Source organism: Camelus dromedarius, chromosome 22 (genome assembly GCF_036321535.1).
Source record: "Camelus dromedarius isolate mCamDro1 chromosome 22, mCamDro1.pat, whole genome shotgun sequence".
NCBI classification, from domain to species: Eukaryota; Metazoa; Chordata; class Mammalia; order Artiodactyla; family Camelidae; genus Camelus; species Camelus dromedarius.
Genome location: NC_087457.1, coordinates 10929518 through 10946465, shown reverse-complemented (window position 1 = coordinate 10946465; position 16948 = coordinate 10929518). Strand labels below are relative to the sequence as shown.

Here is a 16948-nt window from a genome sequence, read left to right as displayed (position 1 = left end):
GAAGGATGTGGTTTATTCTTGGATGGACAGATTTGAAAATAATACAGATGGTAATCCTTCTATAAATCATTTCATAAATTTAAAGGAGTTCCAATTTTTAAAATAGGGGGAGAAAATGATCCAAAGTTCAGCAGGAAAAAGGTGAACAATTATTTGGGCTAACAAAAAACTGAAAGTAATTTAAGTAGCCATCAATCAAGGGCTACCCAAACTAATTATATTATATCTGCTCAATGGATGCTCATAAAGCAGGTAAAATAAGTGATTTAGAACTTTGTGTATGGATACGGATTTCATTTAAAAATACTCAGATGTATTTTTAAATGAAAAAGCTAATCATAAAGAATTCTGCATAACATGATTCCACTTGTGTATCTATGCATACACACATGTAATTTTTAATACGTGTTTTCTAAAGACAGAAAAAACTATTGGGGGGAGGGTATAGCTCAGTGGTAGAGCACATGCCTAGCAGGCATGAGGTCCTGGGTTCAATCCCCAGTCCCTCCATCAAAAAAATAAATAAATAAATAAGAAAACCTAACTACCTCCCCCAGGCCAAAAAAAAAAAATAATAATAATCATAAGAAGAAACTATTAATAGTTTTTGCCTGTTGGGAGTAGAAGTGGAAAGCTGAAAAGAGAGAGAAAGTGGGCTTTTACTCTTCTTTTTTTTTTTTTTTTTCTAGGTGGGGAGGGAGGTAATTAGGTTTATTTATTTCTTTATTTTTGGAGGAGGGACTGGGGATTGAACCCAGGACTTTGTGCATGCTAAGCACGCACTCTACCACTAAGCTATACCCTTCCCGCTACTTTTCAATTTATATACTTACATATATGAAACTATTGGTCACAAGCATGTATTGCTTTTATTTTTTTATTATGAAATATTTATGTACTGGCTTTCAGAATAAAAACTACCTAAGATACACAATAATAATTATGAAAAATTAAAACCATATTGCCATATCACCAGTTATTAAAATATATAATGAAATTTAAATTGTCAAAAAGTTATAATATTGGCATATGAATGTGATACACTATAAAAGGACAGATCAATGTCATAGACTAGTGAGACCCAAAACAAATCCAAGTACATGTAAGTGTTGATATAAGATACAAGTAGCATCTGAGAAAGTGATGGGTGACCAATAACATCAAGACAGATGAATAAATGATGATAAACAATAAAGTTAGAACTCTGCCCCATAACTTATCCAAAATTCTAACTATACTAAAAAGTTAAATGTGAAAGTGACTGAAAGAAAATAGATTTATATCATCTATTATAAAATAATGGATTAATCCTATAAAATAGATTTATATGATCTTAAGATAAAGGTAGTTTTTCTAAGCTTAGCACCAAAACAAAAGGCACAAAGAAGACCAATATATTTGACCAAATAAAACGTTTACACTTCTGTTTAAAAAAAGAAAGAAACAAAATTGAAAGGTAAACAAATAAATGCAAATAACAATTTTAACATGTATAACAAGAAAGAGCAATTAGAAATTGACACCAAAACAGTAACATTCCAACACGAAATGGAGCAAAGCAGCCAAGCAGTCTGTTCACAAAACACTTTCAAGGGTCCACAGACATACAATTAAATTTTCACATTAGAAAAACTTTATTCTGTAATTTATATGAAAATGAAAGGGCCTAGAATAGTCACGACCATCTTGAAAATAAGCAGTTGGAGTGACTATATTTAGAACTCTCTATTTCTCTTTTTAAAGAAATTTCTAGAACAAATATAACAGAAGACTCACACTGGGTAAATACGCATGGTAGGACAATTAGTGTCACATTATTTTCTGCATTTTTGTATGTTTCAAATATTGCCCAATTTCTTGAAGCCTGAAGGAAAGTAGACTGGTTCTCTGGGTAACCACTTCAAGGACCAAAAATGGTACCAATCACTCATCAGGTAATGGACATCCAGACATTCACCCATCACCAGTTGGTTGCTGCAGATGGAATGAATGGGCCTGACGACCACCAGAGTCCCTTCCAACATTAAAAATCTTGATTTCAGTGATGATAAAAATGGAATTCTTGAAATTGGAAAATTATTTAAGGTAACAAATCTAATTATTGAGGGACGATGGTAAACCTGTGCTCATGCATCTTACAAATATTTCAAGAGATACCCAAGCTTGATCTAGACGATCAGAAGGATTGTAAGCGGGAAGCAAAAAAGGGGAGAATAGACCCAGAAAAACATTAGCAAAGCCACCTGGACCTAAAGGAGCCTCAGCGGATATGGGGAAGAGGTGAGCGTTACCCAAGGGCAAGGGTTGGGTCCAGGCTTTGAAGCGCTCCATCGCCCATCATGAAACAAGATGTTTCATTTACTTTGAGTGAAATAATCTCGGCAATCAAAGTGCTACAGATCAATTGGCCTTGCTTGACTGAAGTGTTTTCCCCAGGCAACCACATACACTGCTGATGAGAAGTTAAATCTGTTCCATCAGTCTGGAAGGCAATTTAGCCATGTGTATAAGAAACTTTAAAATCATACATAGCCTTTGACCCAGTAATTCTGTCTATAAAATTTTTTTCCGTAAGAAATGATCAAAAAATGTCCTCAAAAATTTATATATGCTGTACACCAGAAACTGACACAACATTGTAAACTGACTGTACTTCCATTTTTGAAAAGGTAAACAGCAAATTAAATAAAAAAGATTTATGTATAAGGATTTTCATTGCTGAGGACGATCATTTAGAAAAATCAGAGAAAACAACTAGTAATATAGCATTGCCTGATTGGATTAGGACATAACCAAACAACAGAATACTAAGCAGCCATTTAAAAACAAATCACATTCTTGAAGAATATTTAAGAATGTGGATAATATAATGAGTGATCGTGGCACATGAAAAAGGCAGATTGTGAAATAGTATATATACTCCTATTTCATTTTGTAAAAAAGAAAGAAAAGTAAAAAACAAGAAGAAAAGAAAGTGGAGGAGTCTCCACTCATTCCGTAACCTTGGATGAGTGGCATAACTTCTCTAAATGTAAGCTACCTCTTCTATAAACAATGATTTAATCTTCTGCCTTATAAAAATTAAGTGAAGAAAATGTAGGTGGGGCTCCTTGTAGACTTCAGTGATCGTGTAAAGGGGTGGGAGATGATGAGGAAAGAACAAAAGTTAAAAGCAATTAGAGGTGCTCCCTTGGGCAGCATATATACTAAAATTGGATGGATACAGAGAAGATTAACATGGTCCCTGTTTAAGGATGCCATGCACATTCGTGAAGCGTTCCATTAGAAAAAAAAAAAAGAAAAGAAGCAATAAGAAGGCACACGCACTCTGCCTGGAGGACTTTACCTGAGAAAGAGAGAATATAAACAAGTGGAAACATACTGAAGCATTTACAAGCCAGCGGACACCGCATCCCCCAAGAGGCCCCGCCCCTCCTCCCTCTTGGTACCCGACCCGCCTCTTTCTGCTCCTCCAGTCCACAGGCTCCTCCCTTTTCCAGGCTTTGACACAGGCCGTTCCCTCCACCTGGAACATTCTCCCCCAACTTCTTTTCCTAGAAAATCCTGACTTTCAGAACCCTGTTCCAATGTCTCTTCTTCAAGGATGCCCTCTTCAGTCGGGTTGGTCCCCATAATATCGGGTCCCCAAAACTCTTACAGGATCTTGTCCTTCACCTTTATAGCATGTGATCACCACGGAAATTTATAAATCCACAATGACTTGTTTTCCATCAAGTTCCATGATAACTTGCCCTCCACTTGAATAGAAGCCCTCCTGCTCTCTATCAAATCCCCTGCAATGAACACAGTGCCTCACGCGTGGTCAGGACTATGAACATGGACCCGATATGCCTCCTATAACCGGGGGATCCAGAGAACCTGTGAAGCGTCCCCAGGGCACACTGAAATCATTGGAGCAGAGTTAAAGCAGACCATTGCTCAAGCCTCACCCCAGAAAAACTGTTTTAATGGGCCTTTCCAGGGCCGGGGCGTGGACGTCACTGGACATTCCCAGGTGACCCTAAAACCCTGCCATTGGTGAAAATCACTGCTGAGAATCCAGGACCCGTCCTGGAGACTTTACATCCTGGCCGCTGCTGTTTTGGCATGTTAGTTTGCTGCAAGGGCGCTGTCCATCCAGAGGTCTCCAGGAGGCCGTATGAATGCTTGTTACACTAAGCAGAGGCCTTCCGGGACCCGGGGCAGGACACACAGGGCTGGATGCTCACTTCCGTTTAGATAAACTGTTTCTAAACAGTGTCATTTGAGTCTGAGTCCGTTTATCCATAGCAGACGGATTCACCTCCAAACTGAACCTTCTCGCAGAAAAAGCTATTTCCTGTTACAGATGTTGCTTCTCCCTCACTCCATCACAGACTAGAAACCTTCCACAGCAGGAAAGTGAATCTGATGATGTAAGAGCTTGCAAAGGTGTTGGGAGGTCACGCAGGGTGGCCTGGAAACTCGTTAGAAATGCAGAGTATTAGGCCCACCCCAAGCCTGCTGAATGGAAATCTACATTTTCACAAAATCCTCCCCCCACACCCTGAGATTCCACCCCACCCTCAGCCTGGTGATCCACATGCACATGTAAAGCTGAGAAGCACTAGTCTCCAACTCACTGTGCATTGGAATCCCCTGAAGAGTTTGTTCAGTGAGGTAGAGTTGATTTACAGTATTGGTTTCAGGTGTACAACGTAGTAACAAAATTTTTATAGGTTATACTGTTTTTAGCTATTATAAAATACTGGCTCTATTCCCTGTACTTTTTTTTTTTCAATATTAATGACTAAGCCCCACCCCCAAGGGATTCTGGTTTAATTGATACGACATGTGGCCCAGGCAATGAGATTTTTAAATTCTAATGTGAACCAAAATGTGAGAACTAGGCCAATCATCTCTTTTTCTGCTGAAAAAGAGAAACTGAAACCAGGTGAGTTGAATGACTTGTCTAAGGCCTCATGGTCAAGACTTAGACTGCACATGATCGCAAAAGACCCCAGGTCCACGGTAGAAAGTCAAGCACTGAATTGTACAGTATTATCAGCAGTAATACTTATAGTGGTTAAATAGCGTCCGCCCAAAAGATATACCCAAGTCCTTTCTGTTGGTAAGTGGGAATGTGACCTTATTTAGAAATAAGATCTTGCAGATCTTGAAATGAGATCACCTTGGATTTAGAGTGGGTCCTAAATCCAATGATGCATGGCCTTATAATAAGATAAGAAAACAGAGATGTAGACCACCTGGAGATGGTGGCAGAGATCGGATGGTGTAATATGTCTAGGAGCTGAGGACCACTCGGATTGCCGACACCCACCAGCAGCTCAGAGAGAGGGGTGGGTCGGCTTCTCTCTCAGAACTCCAAGCTGGAACCAATCCTGAGACACCTTGATTTCAGAATCCTGGCCCCCTGCACTGTGAGAATAAAGTTTTGTCATTTTTAAGCCACTCAGTTTGTGGTGATTTTTTCCGGCAGCCCCCCGTTAAGCTTGCCTGCTCATCTGATGCCAGGCTGGGCACTCCAGAAAATTCTGTCTGCATCCAGCCTCGAACCAAACAGCAGGGCAACCCGGGAAAGGAAAAGTTAGCTCAGAGAGCTTCCCAGAGACATTTGCTTAACTAGTACGTTGGTTCCTGTAGGAGTCTAAGAAGTTCTTCTTGGCCATGTCACTTTATTTGGACAGTAAAGGAAAAGATGGCCCTGGGATGACCCAGGCAAAGGTTCATGTGTGGTTCCCTGTGAGCTATAAAGGCGTGGAAAATCAGGTGGAGAGAGCTGGCTTGTATTTTGTATTTCTTGCGGTTATTTCCTTAATGATTTAGATTGGAATGAATGCCTTCTGTAGCCCATATTTATCAAGATGACAGTTTGCTTTTTCCCCCATGTCAAACTCTTCACAGATCTCCACACTGGAATTCTTGCTAGTCATCCTCTGTTGGAGAGATCTTGAAATGTTATAGTTCTCCTCAGTGATCTGTATGAAGGCCCCCGGAGGAATCAGCGTAAGGGATGATCATCACTCATTTGTGCTCCCAGACTGACAGCAGAAGGATGCAGACTTCACTCTCGAGGTCCCCTTGAAGACCTCACAGTCTGATGGGGAAATCTCACACTGTGTAGCCATCACTTTGCGTCCACACATCTAAAGGCTGTAAAAGACATAGAAATCGTTAAGTACAAAATACTATGGGAATAGACTCACAGACAGAAAATAAACCACAGAGGGAGGGATAAATTAGGAGTTTGGGATTAACAGATACACATTACTATATATAAAAGAGATAAACAACAAGGACCTACTGTGTAGCAGAGGGAACTCTATTTAATATCTTGTAATAATGTATAATGCAAAAGAATCCGAAAAGGAAACTACATATGGATATGTACATGTATATTGGAATCATTGCACTGTGTGCCAGAAATGAACACAACATTGTAAATTAACTATACTTCAGTAAAGAAATAAAAAATAACCCCTGTATGGATGCGCAAAGGAGATAGCAACTCACTTGTTCTCCTTGGATGAATCAATCACATTTTTTTTCCCCTAAAGCAAATATTTGTAGAGGACAGGGAAGTGGCAGATATAGAGGAAGTACACAGTTTAGAGACTGGAGCTGTAAATTTTGAGATTTCAAGATGGGGTAACAGTTTATTTCAGAATGTGAGAGTTGTGTGATAGACTTCAGAGGTCTAACCTTGGTCTCAGGATCATGAATATTCTTGATATACGTGAGTAAAGATTAGACTCTATCAACCCATATCTAAGCAGAGGGATTTTAATTACCCAGAGGTCAGGGAGTTAGCACAGGACGTGATTAAATGCCTGAGCAATGACCCTGGGCAATGAGGGAGTTGCCCAACTCAGTAAAACTTTTTACTCCATTCAGCAGAACTGTGTTTGCATGGAGAATAACCACTATAAGTCAAATTAAAAAAATAAAATAAAATTCAGTGTCTAAGGTGTGGTCAGAATTCAGAAACACAGAACAACAAAGACCCAAGCATTGGGAGAGAACACAGGCCAAAAAAAGAAGATATGAATTGAAACGATGCTGGACTGTAATTCCCATGTGTAGTCCAGCCCTGAAGACAATTTTAATTGTATGTACAAACTACAAGGTCTACAAATGACTGTGCTGGATGGTGTGTTTTTATGCAGAGTTTATTTTAACATTAAAAAATCTTCATTCAGTTATTACGTTCGCTGGTAATTATCCAAAACCCTCTTCTTTATAGTCCATATTACATTTTGCTTTAATTTTGACACACAAAGCACTTGAAGGAGAAAACAAACAGATATTATCTAAACTAAAAGACAATCTACTGTCCAGGAGAAAATATTTGCAAACTATGTGACTGACTTAACTTCTAGAATATACAAACAGCTAATACAACTCAACAACAAAAAAATAAACAATCCAATCAAAAAGTGGGCAGAAGACCTAAACAGACATGAAAAGATTCTCAGTATTGCTAATTATCAGAGAGATGCAAATCAAAACTACAGTGAGGTATCACCTCACACCAGCAGTTATTGTTCGTAGACTTTTTAATGATAACCATTCTAACTTGTGTGATTCCCAGGCCCACCTGCACATCTGCTTATCCCAAATCCCTGACAGTGTTGCACAGGAATCCTTATTTTCAACAAACTTCCCATCAGATTCTGGTGGGAAGTGGAGTTGGGGGCCCAGCTGGTGGGGGGTGCACTGAACAGCCATGTGGAGCCACTGTCAGAGGGTTGAGGGACACCCCCCAGCCCCCCACCTACCCTGGGACAGGAGATTGATGAGCAAAGACGTGCCCAACGTCACACAGCTGGGCAGTGATTCACGGTTTCTAATCAGATTCACGCACATTATCACACTGCAGCCTCCGATCAGCTCTGTAAAGTGAGTGAGGAGCCACCTGTCCTACTCTCCCTGGGAGAGAAAGAAGGGTCTCCCGTGTTTTCTAAGCAGCCTCTCCCTGTTCGTGTCCTGGGGCGGCCATAACAAAGTACCACTGACTGGGTGGCTGAGACCAAGAAATGTATTTCCTCACTATCCTGGGGGCTGGAAGTCTGGGATCACGGTGTTAAATCAAGGCCCAGGCTGATTTCTCCTGAGGCATCTCTTCTTAGCTTATGGATGGCCACCTCCTCCCCGTGTCCTCACACGCTCCTTCCTCTGTCTGTGACTGTCCTGTTCTCTTCTGGTAAGAACCCCAGTCCTATTGGATCACAGCCCACCCATATGACCCATTTTAACTTAATTTCCTTCAAAGACCCTTAAAGCCCCAAAGACTCCAAATAGAGTCTCATCTAAGGTACTGGGGCTTAGGGCTTTAACACATGAACTTGGGATAGGACACAATTCCACCGGTCACACTCTCCCTACTCCGAAGTGCTGCAGTTGCTACTTGATCTAGACTAACATCAAAGTAATTAGGAAAGAAAAACTAAGCCCTCAAGTTTAATACGAATCAAGCACTTTTAATTCGTTTTAAACTCCAAAATATCTTTTGGGTTATTAATGCAGAGACGTTTCTGAGAAATACTATTTTTAAGCCCTTAGGCTAAAAATCTGTGTTCAAATTTATTATCAAAGAAGGCAGCAATTCACAAATAATTAATCTTGCCTCTCAAAAAAAAATCTGATGGCACAGGGAAATATACACAAAATGTTATGATAACTCACAGAGAAAAAAATGTGACAATGAGTGTGTATATGTCCATGAATAACTGAAAAATTGTGCTGAACACTGGAATTTGACACAACATTGTAAAATGATTATAAATCAATAAAAAATGTTAAAAAAATCTGATGAGTTTTGATTTTAGGAAGGAAAACTCTAAAAATAGATCTAAGTAGGGAAATAAAACATCACATTTTGGAGCAGATGAGTTGGTGGAGTAGCAACCATCCCAGTGCTTCATTGAACAAAATAATCTTTGACCTTGCTTGTGCCTTGTGAAGGCAGGATTCTGGAGGTCAAAGGTTAATTGGTCTGGAAATGATAATATGTTTAGCAGCAAAATAAACTGGGAAATAATATGTGAGTAAAGGCCAATCTGTTCTCACTCTCTCAAATTCCTAGGAAAACACAATGAAATTGACGATCCTTGTGGTTCTTTGCACACACAGAAAGGACATTTTTCCTTTTTTGTGGACTGAAGGAGATTGTGCCAATATAAACTTCTGCTTTTCGTCTTCTGAGCAGTTCAGGGCAACAGTGATATCTCTGACCCAGGGGTATGTCTTTAGAAGCACTGGATCCTCTTCACACAAAATTAATTAATGGTGAATTTTCAGATCTTTCCTAAGCGGCCCACTCGGTGATGGCTCAACCCTACCCCACCCACAGCTTGCTAAAGAAAGCAGCTCTGTGAGATCGGGAGTGTGGGGGCCACTCCAGTAGAAGTCTGCAATGTGGACTTCTAACCTCGGATTTACCACTTTCTCTGTGTTAAGTCAACTTAATTCAATTCTCTGGGCCTCGGGATTTCTCATCCGTAATGACAGGGTGACTGTCATCCGTAATGACTCAGTGACCACTGAAGTCTTTGCAATGATTATTTTTAATTGAAGTAGAGTTGATTTAAAATGTTTCAGGTGTTCAGCAAAATAATTCAGTTTTTTACATATATATATATATATATATTCTTTTTCAGATTCTTTTCCATTATAGTCTATTACAAGATATTAAATATAGTTCCCCATGGTAGACAGTAGGTCCTTGTTGTTTATCTCTTTTATGTATAGTAGTGTGTATCTGTTAATCCCAAACTCCTAATTTATCCCTCCCCTCCCTCGTTTCCCCTTTGGTAACCATAAGTTTGTTTTCTAGGTCTGTGAGTCTATTTCTATTGTGCAAATAAGTTCATTTGTCTCATGCTATGATCTTTTTATTCCTTTTTAATTTTTTAAGAAAAAGGTGTGAGATCATGAAAAATATATTTTCATTTTACCTCTCTGTCAGAAGATGGAAGAGGTGAAAGAGGAAGGAGAAGGGGGGAAACATTAACAGGAAATGAATGAATTTTCCTCCACACAGGCACTGCTGCCCCAGTGGTGGCTGGGGCACCCCCAGGAGGGGAGAAGTTCAGAGGGGGTCCCTGCAAACACACGTCACCTGTTGGGAGCAGCCCGAACTGATGGAAACTGGACCGGGACTAGAACTCAGGTCTTCTGACTCAAAGCACAGTGTTGTCACTGTCTAGCTGTGTGACCTTTGGAAAGTCACATAAACATCTCTGGCCCCCAGTTTATTCATCTACAGAAGGAAGGCGTTACATTAGATGGTGTCTCTCTTCTCTGGGATTGCATTAGCGAGACAGCTGGTATTGTTCATTGATAAGGCAGTGGTTCAAAGAAGATCCATCTGTTTTTAATGAAATTCCATTTGAGACACCTTTATAAATGCTCCGGGTCTAGGAGATAACATATTAAGAGATACTGAAAGCATACATATTGAAGCCAGATGGCGATATATAAAGCCCAGACCCAATTAAATAGAATTAAACCAGTGACAGTGAGAACTGGGAAGGCTTTGAGAGATTTGGAGAGGGAGTTAAAGTTTACGGGGCATCAGAAAAGTAAGAGAGTATTTTCCCTGGAAATTGGACGTTAGCAGAAACATCATTCTAGGAAATTGACATTCCTTGGACTCTGACGGAGTGAAAGGAACTAAGGAAAGTAAGGAAACAGGAGCCAGAGGTGAAGCAGAAGAAACGGCTGGGAATGCTATCCATGGGGATGTGCAGCGGGAGAAAGGCACGAAACCTGGAGAGATGACAGTTCCCACACACAACTCAAATTCACCTGTGTGTTTCATTTCGCTGTGTTTTTAAGCCATAAACTTTATTGTTTAGAGCAGTTTTAGGTTCATAGCAAAATTGAGTGGAAAATAGTGAGTTCCCATATGCCCTCTGTCCCCACACAGGTCCAACTTCCTTGCGCCACAGGGGTGCATCTGTTAAAACGGATGGGTCTACGCTGCTACATCACCATGACCCACAGTCCACAGTTTACATTAGGGCTCCCTCTTGGTGTTGCACAACCTATGGGTTTTTGACAAATGTGTAACAACAGAGGTCCACCATTGTAGTATCATACAGAATAGCTTCTCTGCCCTAAAACTCTTCTGTGCTTCGCCTGTCATCCCTCCCTGCCCCCTCACCCCTGGAAATCACAGATCTTTTTATTGTCATCATAATTTTGCCTTTTCATAATGCCATATATTTGGAATCATACAGTACATAGCATTTACAGATTGACTTCTTTCACTGAGTAATATGCATTTAAGGCTCCTCTGTGTCTTTTCATGACTTGATAGCTTATTTCTTTCTAGTGCTAATACTGCATCGTCTGGATGTAGCAGTTTATTATGCACTCACCTACTGAAGGACATCTTTCGTTGCTTCCAAATTTTGGCATTTCTGAATAAAGCTGCTAGAAATACCCGTAGGCAGGTATAGACATAAGTTCTGAATTCACTTGGGTAAATACCAAGAAGTCTGATTGCTGGATCAGATGGTAAGAGTTGTTTAGTTTTATAAGAAACTGCCAAATTGTCTTCCAAAGTGGCTGTACCGTTTTGCATTCCCGCTGGCAATGAATGAGAGTTCCTGCTGCTCCACATCCTCTTCAGCATTTGGTGTTGTCAGTGTTCTGGATTTTGGCCACTATAATAGGTGTATAGCTCATTGTTGTTTTAATTTGCATGCCCCTGATGATCTGTGATGTGCTGGCTTTTAATATGCTTCCTTGCCATCTGTCTATCTTCTTTGGTGACTATTCAGGTCTTTTGCTCATTTCTAAATCAGGTCGTTCCTTTTCCTATGATTGAGTTTTAAGGGTTCTTAGTATATTTTTGGATAACATTCCTTTATCAGATGTCTTTTGCAAATATTTTCTCCCACTCTGGAGCTTGTCTTCTCATTCTCTTTGCCATGTTATTAAAATAGTTGATATCTGGTTAAAATGAACAAGACCAACTTTGAAGGGGAAAAGAAATGACAAGGCCTGCCTCCAAAGGGAGCATGATGGAAAGCTGGCCGGTAGAGGGAAAGCAGAAGGTAGTACATAGCACAGTTCCGTCTTGGTAGGTACGTTCTGGTACCTGTACCCACAGTGTGGACCAAAGTACTAAGAGGGCTTCTTCACACCACATGGGAAAACTCATGCCCAAAAGTATAATCTCAGAGGGCGGCCAGGGTGGTTTGCAGAATTCACCTTAGTTTCTTCTCTTCTTCCCACTTTCTTCATAGTTCATCTAAAACATTTTGTAGGCAAGGGGGGGGGGTCCTTATCACAACAAGATTCGATGTCACTTCTTCTGAGAACCTCTCTCTAGCCTTCCAAGTACTGATTTGATTCCTGCTTTTGTGCGCTCAGGACCATATGAATCAGAGACCTCTTACCCCTCATTCCGAGGGCCTGGGCACTTGTTACAGCCCTCACCAGAGCAAAAGTTCCACAAGGCAAGGACCACCTGTCTTATTTCCAGCTCTATCCCAAGAACCAGCACAGTACCTGCATATGATCAGTTCTTGACACATATTTGTGGCAGGAATAAATGAAGTAAAAGCCCTGGAAGATGGGACTCTCATCGTATTAGTTTGCTTGGACTGCCAGTGCAAAGCACCCCAAACTGGGCAGCTCAAACAGCAGAAAATGATTGTTCCCCATTCTGGAAGCTAGAAGCCTGAGATCAAGGTGTCAGTAGGACTGTGCTCCCTCTGAAGATGCTAGGGAAGGATTTTTCCCAGGCCCCTCTCCTAGCTTCACGTGGTTCCTGGGCTCGTGGCATAACTCCAGTCTTCACATGGCATTCGCCCTGAGGATCCGTCTGTCTCTGTATCCAATCTCTCCTCTTATAAGAACACCAGCCATATTGGATCAGGACCCACCGTCATGACTTCATTTTAACTTGATCACCTCTCTGAGAACCTGATCTCCAAGTAATGTCACCTTCTGAGAGACTGGTGGAGGGTAGGAATCCAACATACCTTTTTTGGGGGGAGGCGGTGCAATGCAACCCATAATACTCACCTAGGAACCTTGAAATGTATCATGTAGGCAGATAGGCCATTTAAACAGGAGTAGGGCACAGTTAAATTTTCATTTTGGAGAGATCATTCTGGATGGGTGGGTACAGTTCAGTGGTACAGCACATGCTTCGCATGCAGGAGGTCCTGGGTTCAATTTCCCCCCACCCCCCAAAAAATAAACGGATAGATCATTCTGGTAGAGGTGTGACGGTTGGAACAGAAGCACGCGAGGCTGAGGAAGGAAGCTGAGGAAGGTCTATAGGTCCAGCTGATTGGGAATAAGTCCCAGAGCAACACAGGAGTCGTGGGAAAAGAGACAGAACAGTTTCAGAGAGATTTTGGAGACAGACAGGCAAAGATGCAATGACTAATTGAAGGTGACTAATTAAAGAGGGGAAACCAGTTTCTCGTTTTGAGAATTCCCGAAGGGGAGCAGGTCAAAGAAGAGGAGAATTAGCTCAAGTTTTGGAATTGCAGAGTTGAGTGCTCTTTGACCACAATGCCTACCTCCCCGAATTTCTCCCGATTCACTGAAATCCAGGATAATTTCCAACAACCTCATCCAGCATCACCTAATGACAAAGAGATAAATGCATATGGATTGCTACTTAACAGAGACACCCGATGTTTCTTGGAATTTTTAAACTATTCATTCTGAAATAATTACATACAAAATTGTGTAAAAAAAAAAAAAAGGTCTTATATATCTTTCAATTAGCGTCCTCAAATTCTACCAACTTACAGAACCATAGCACAATAATTATACTATGAATTGATTGTATTATTATTAATCATACAAATTAATCTGATTAATCATTGTATTATTAGTTGGCTGTATGATTAATTGACACATAACAGGGAACTATATTCAGTACCTTGTACTAGCCTAAAATGAAAAAGAATATGAAAAGGAATATATATATACACATATATGTGTGTATATATTTATATACGTTAACTGAGTCACTATGCTGTATACCAGAAATGAACACATTGTGAATGGACTATACTTCAATTAAAAATAAATAAATACTGACACATAATCTATAAGTGATCTAGTGCTTTAGATTTTTTTCAAGGCAATAATTATTCAAAGAAATTCAGAACAGTACCTGACAGAGTAGACACTGAATAAATATTTATGGATGAATGAATAGATGAATGAATGAAAGATAATGTCAGAAGGGTAAGCGAGCTCACATCCAGAAGCTGAGTTAGGAACACTTTCCGAGTGATCTCATTTCAACTTTATTGCAACCTGTGAGACCAACAATTAATTACGCTGGATTTCATACAAGGAAATTAAAGGTATAGAGGTTTTGCCCATTAAAATAGGCGGGGTGGATTGAAAAATCAAAGAAAGACCAATCTCAAGGAATAGGTAGGGCTTAGAGACAGACCTGGGGGAGGACTCACCTCATCCTCAGAAGCGTGGGATGAAGGGCCTGTTTTCCACAGGGACACACCTCATCTGGCAGGACGTGCGACATACCAGAGAACACCTGGGCTTTAACACCCGCAAACCCAGCCACCTCTCCTCAGCTGCATCCAATCCTGCAGCAGTTGGTTCTGAGGCTTTGCTCATTTCTGAAGGAGCCTTTTTGGTTGTGGCAGAACCATGCCAGTTCAACTGCGGAGTAGGAAAAGTTTATCTTCTCCTGTTCTCCCTTCCCAAGTCCTTCCCCCACCTACCTGTTAGAGAGCATCACACAGAAGCACAGCCTGCTTTAGACTCTCCCTTCTTCCTCTGCCTGGCCCAGGCTCACCTGGCCCTTGTCCTGTTCTCCGCGGTCCTGTCTCATGACTGACTACTCTGACAGCCACTAAGAGACAGCGGAGAAAGGGAATTTCCCTGCAGATTAGACACAATATAGGGCTGTCTTGTCCTGGACCAGCTCTTAGCAAAACTGTGACTGTCTGATGGCATTCCAGGTAAGCAACCCTACCCTCTAGCTGCACCCTTTCCCAGGCACCTGCAAATCTAAGGAATAGTTTCAATGAGCCCAGACGCTTTCATCTTCCCACACATAGAAAAGCACTAAAATCACTAACTTAAGATGACCAGTTTTTGTGATTAGCAATAATCTTTCGATGTTTGACTACATGGTTTTTTTTTTTAAACAAAAACTCCTATATATCCTGGCTCATCTCTTACCTCTTCAGAACAATTCCTCAGAGCTCGCTGAGAGGCCATCTCCCGGGCTATAGTTCTCAGTAAGTTCCCCAAATAAAACACAACTCAAACCTTGTAGGTTGTGCATTTTTCTTTCGTGGCCACATCTACCCAGGATGGTGATGGTGTGTTCCCACCAGATGCCCTCTTATTCTTCCCAGGCATGGACCCCCAGTGAAGAATTTCAGGATGACAACAGCAGAACATTTAGGCAAGGATGGGGTCTTTGTAAGCACAGAGCCCTGGGCAACCACACAGGCTGCAGCCCCACGAAGACAGCCTCACATCCAGCCTGACGATTCTGCTCTGTGCTGCTGAAGAGAGTCTGAAATCTCCCAGCCTGCCACCACCAGCCAAATTCAGAGATGAGAGGGCTGCATGATTAGCCCAAACTACTGGTTAGCCCAAACTATTGTGTTTATTAACACAAAGGACCCCGTTAATGACATTGTTGGACCCACACTTCTCCGCAATGAATGAAACAAAAGGGCAGGTGAGAACAGTTCTTTCGAGAGGACAGGGTTCAGCGTGACTGGCAGGCATGTGTTTCGCCTGCTCTCTGAAACTGGGGCACATGTTGCTTTGGATGCTGGGACCCAAATGGGAAGGAACAGATGCTGTCAATTCAGGTAGGCTAAAGATGCTATCTCAAAATGCAGTCAAGACACGCACACTTCTGAAACAGAAGCTGATTTGAAATTAGCAACAAATGCACAAACACAAAGAGGCACTGATGCTTACGAGTTCTGTCCATCGTCTGAGCGCACCCTGGAAACCAGCAATGAGAAGTCGGACCATCCAGTTCTGTCACAGTGCTTCAGAAGGAAACAACAACTGTAAAAGCAAAGTTGGATGAAACAAGGGGTCTCGGTTAGCAATGTGAGCAGGGCAAGGGATGCAGTATCACATTTCTTTAGTATAAGGACATCTTTCAATTCGACTCAGAGCTTTATGAAGGACCTTGGGGAAAGCTGTTGGCCACAAAGAGAACAAAGCTCAGGAGGGATGGTAGCTGAAGACAGGAAATACACGGCAGCACAGAAAGCTGTTTGGAAGCAGGGCGGAAAATGATCCCTGGGTCAAAAGTTGAACATGAGTCAGTGACACAGAATAAGATCCCATATTGAAAAGCTTGCTTTGTTCTGATCAGAAAAAAAAAAATAGAATTTACAACGAAAGGACTAAAGGCTGTTCTCTGATCATCGTCAGCACAGATTAATGCTATTATTGGAGTTCTGTGAGTAGTTCTAGACACCAGAAGGTTCTGAGCGTCATACCAAAAGACTGAAGCTTTGGAAAATAGATCCTACCATACAAGACAGTCTCAATTCTCAATTTGCCAATGCTCTGGAATGCATATTATTATGGGAACTGGTTCATTTACCTTGAAGAAAAGACAATAAAGGGGCATGTTGAAAAGGATGTAAGATTTTTACCACTGCTCTCTTCTCTATTAAAGATCTTTTATCCCTACTCCCATCTTGCCCCTCCCAGGCAGACACCAAACTCTGGTGGCTCCAGGTGTGTTAGTCAGGGCTCTTTAGAGAAACAAAGTATATATATATAGAGAGAGAGAGAGACAGACAGACAGAGAGACAGATACAGAGAGAGAGAAAGAGAGAGACAGACCAAGAGAGACAGACAGAGAGAGACAGAGGCAGAGACAGAGAGACATACCAAGAAAGACAGAGACAGAGAGACAGAGAAACACAGAGAGAGACAAAGAGACAGACAG

The 16948-nt window shown here is 41.2% G+C and overlaps 1 long non-coding RNA gene and 1 other non-coding gene across 8 annotated transcripts in view; one reads left to right on the top strand and one right to left on the bottom strand.

Annotated features, from left to right (window-relative positions):
* Nucleotides 1–907: 907 nt before the first annotated feature.
* LOC116149102 (uncharacterized) overlaps nucleotides 908–16948 on the bottom strand; it is an 18968-nt gene continuing 2927 nt past the window's right edge. The window contains exons 3-6 of one of the 7 annotated variants that reach the window (XR_010377309.1): nucleotides 14457–16047; nucleotides 14153–14298; nucleotides 10121–13612; nucleotides 908–6153 (exon numbers count right to left, since the gene is read on the bottom strand). This is a non-coding gene — a long non-coding RNA (uncharacterized LOC116149102). Of the gene's footprint in view, nucleotides 6154–9748; nucleotides 13613–14152; nucleotides 14299–14456; nucleotides 16048–16948 lie in introns of those variants that run through there. The other 6 variants (XR_010377312.1, XR_010377310.1, XR_010377313.1 and 3 more) reach the window with 6 other exon arrangements.
* On the top strand, nucleotides 3183–3289 carry LOC116149264 (U6 spliceosomal RNA). The gene has a single exon (XR_004132880.1). It is a non-coding gene; the product is annotated as a U6 spliceosomal RNA (small nuclear RNA).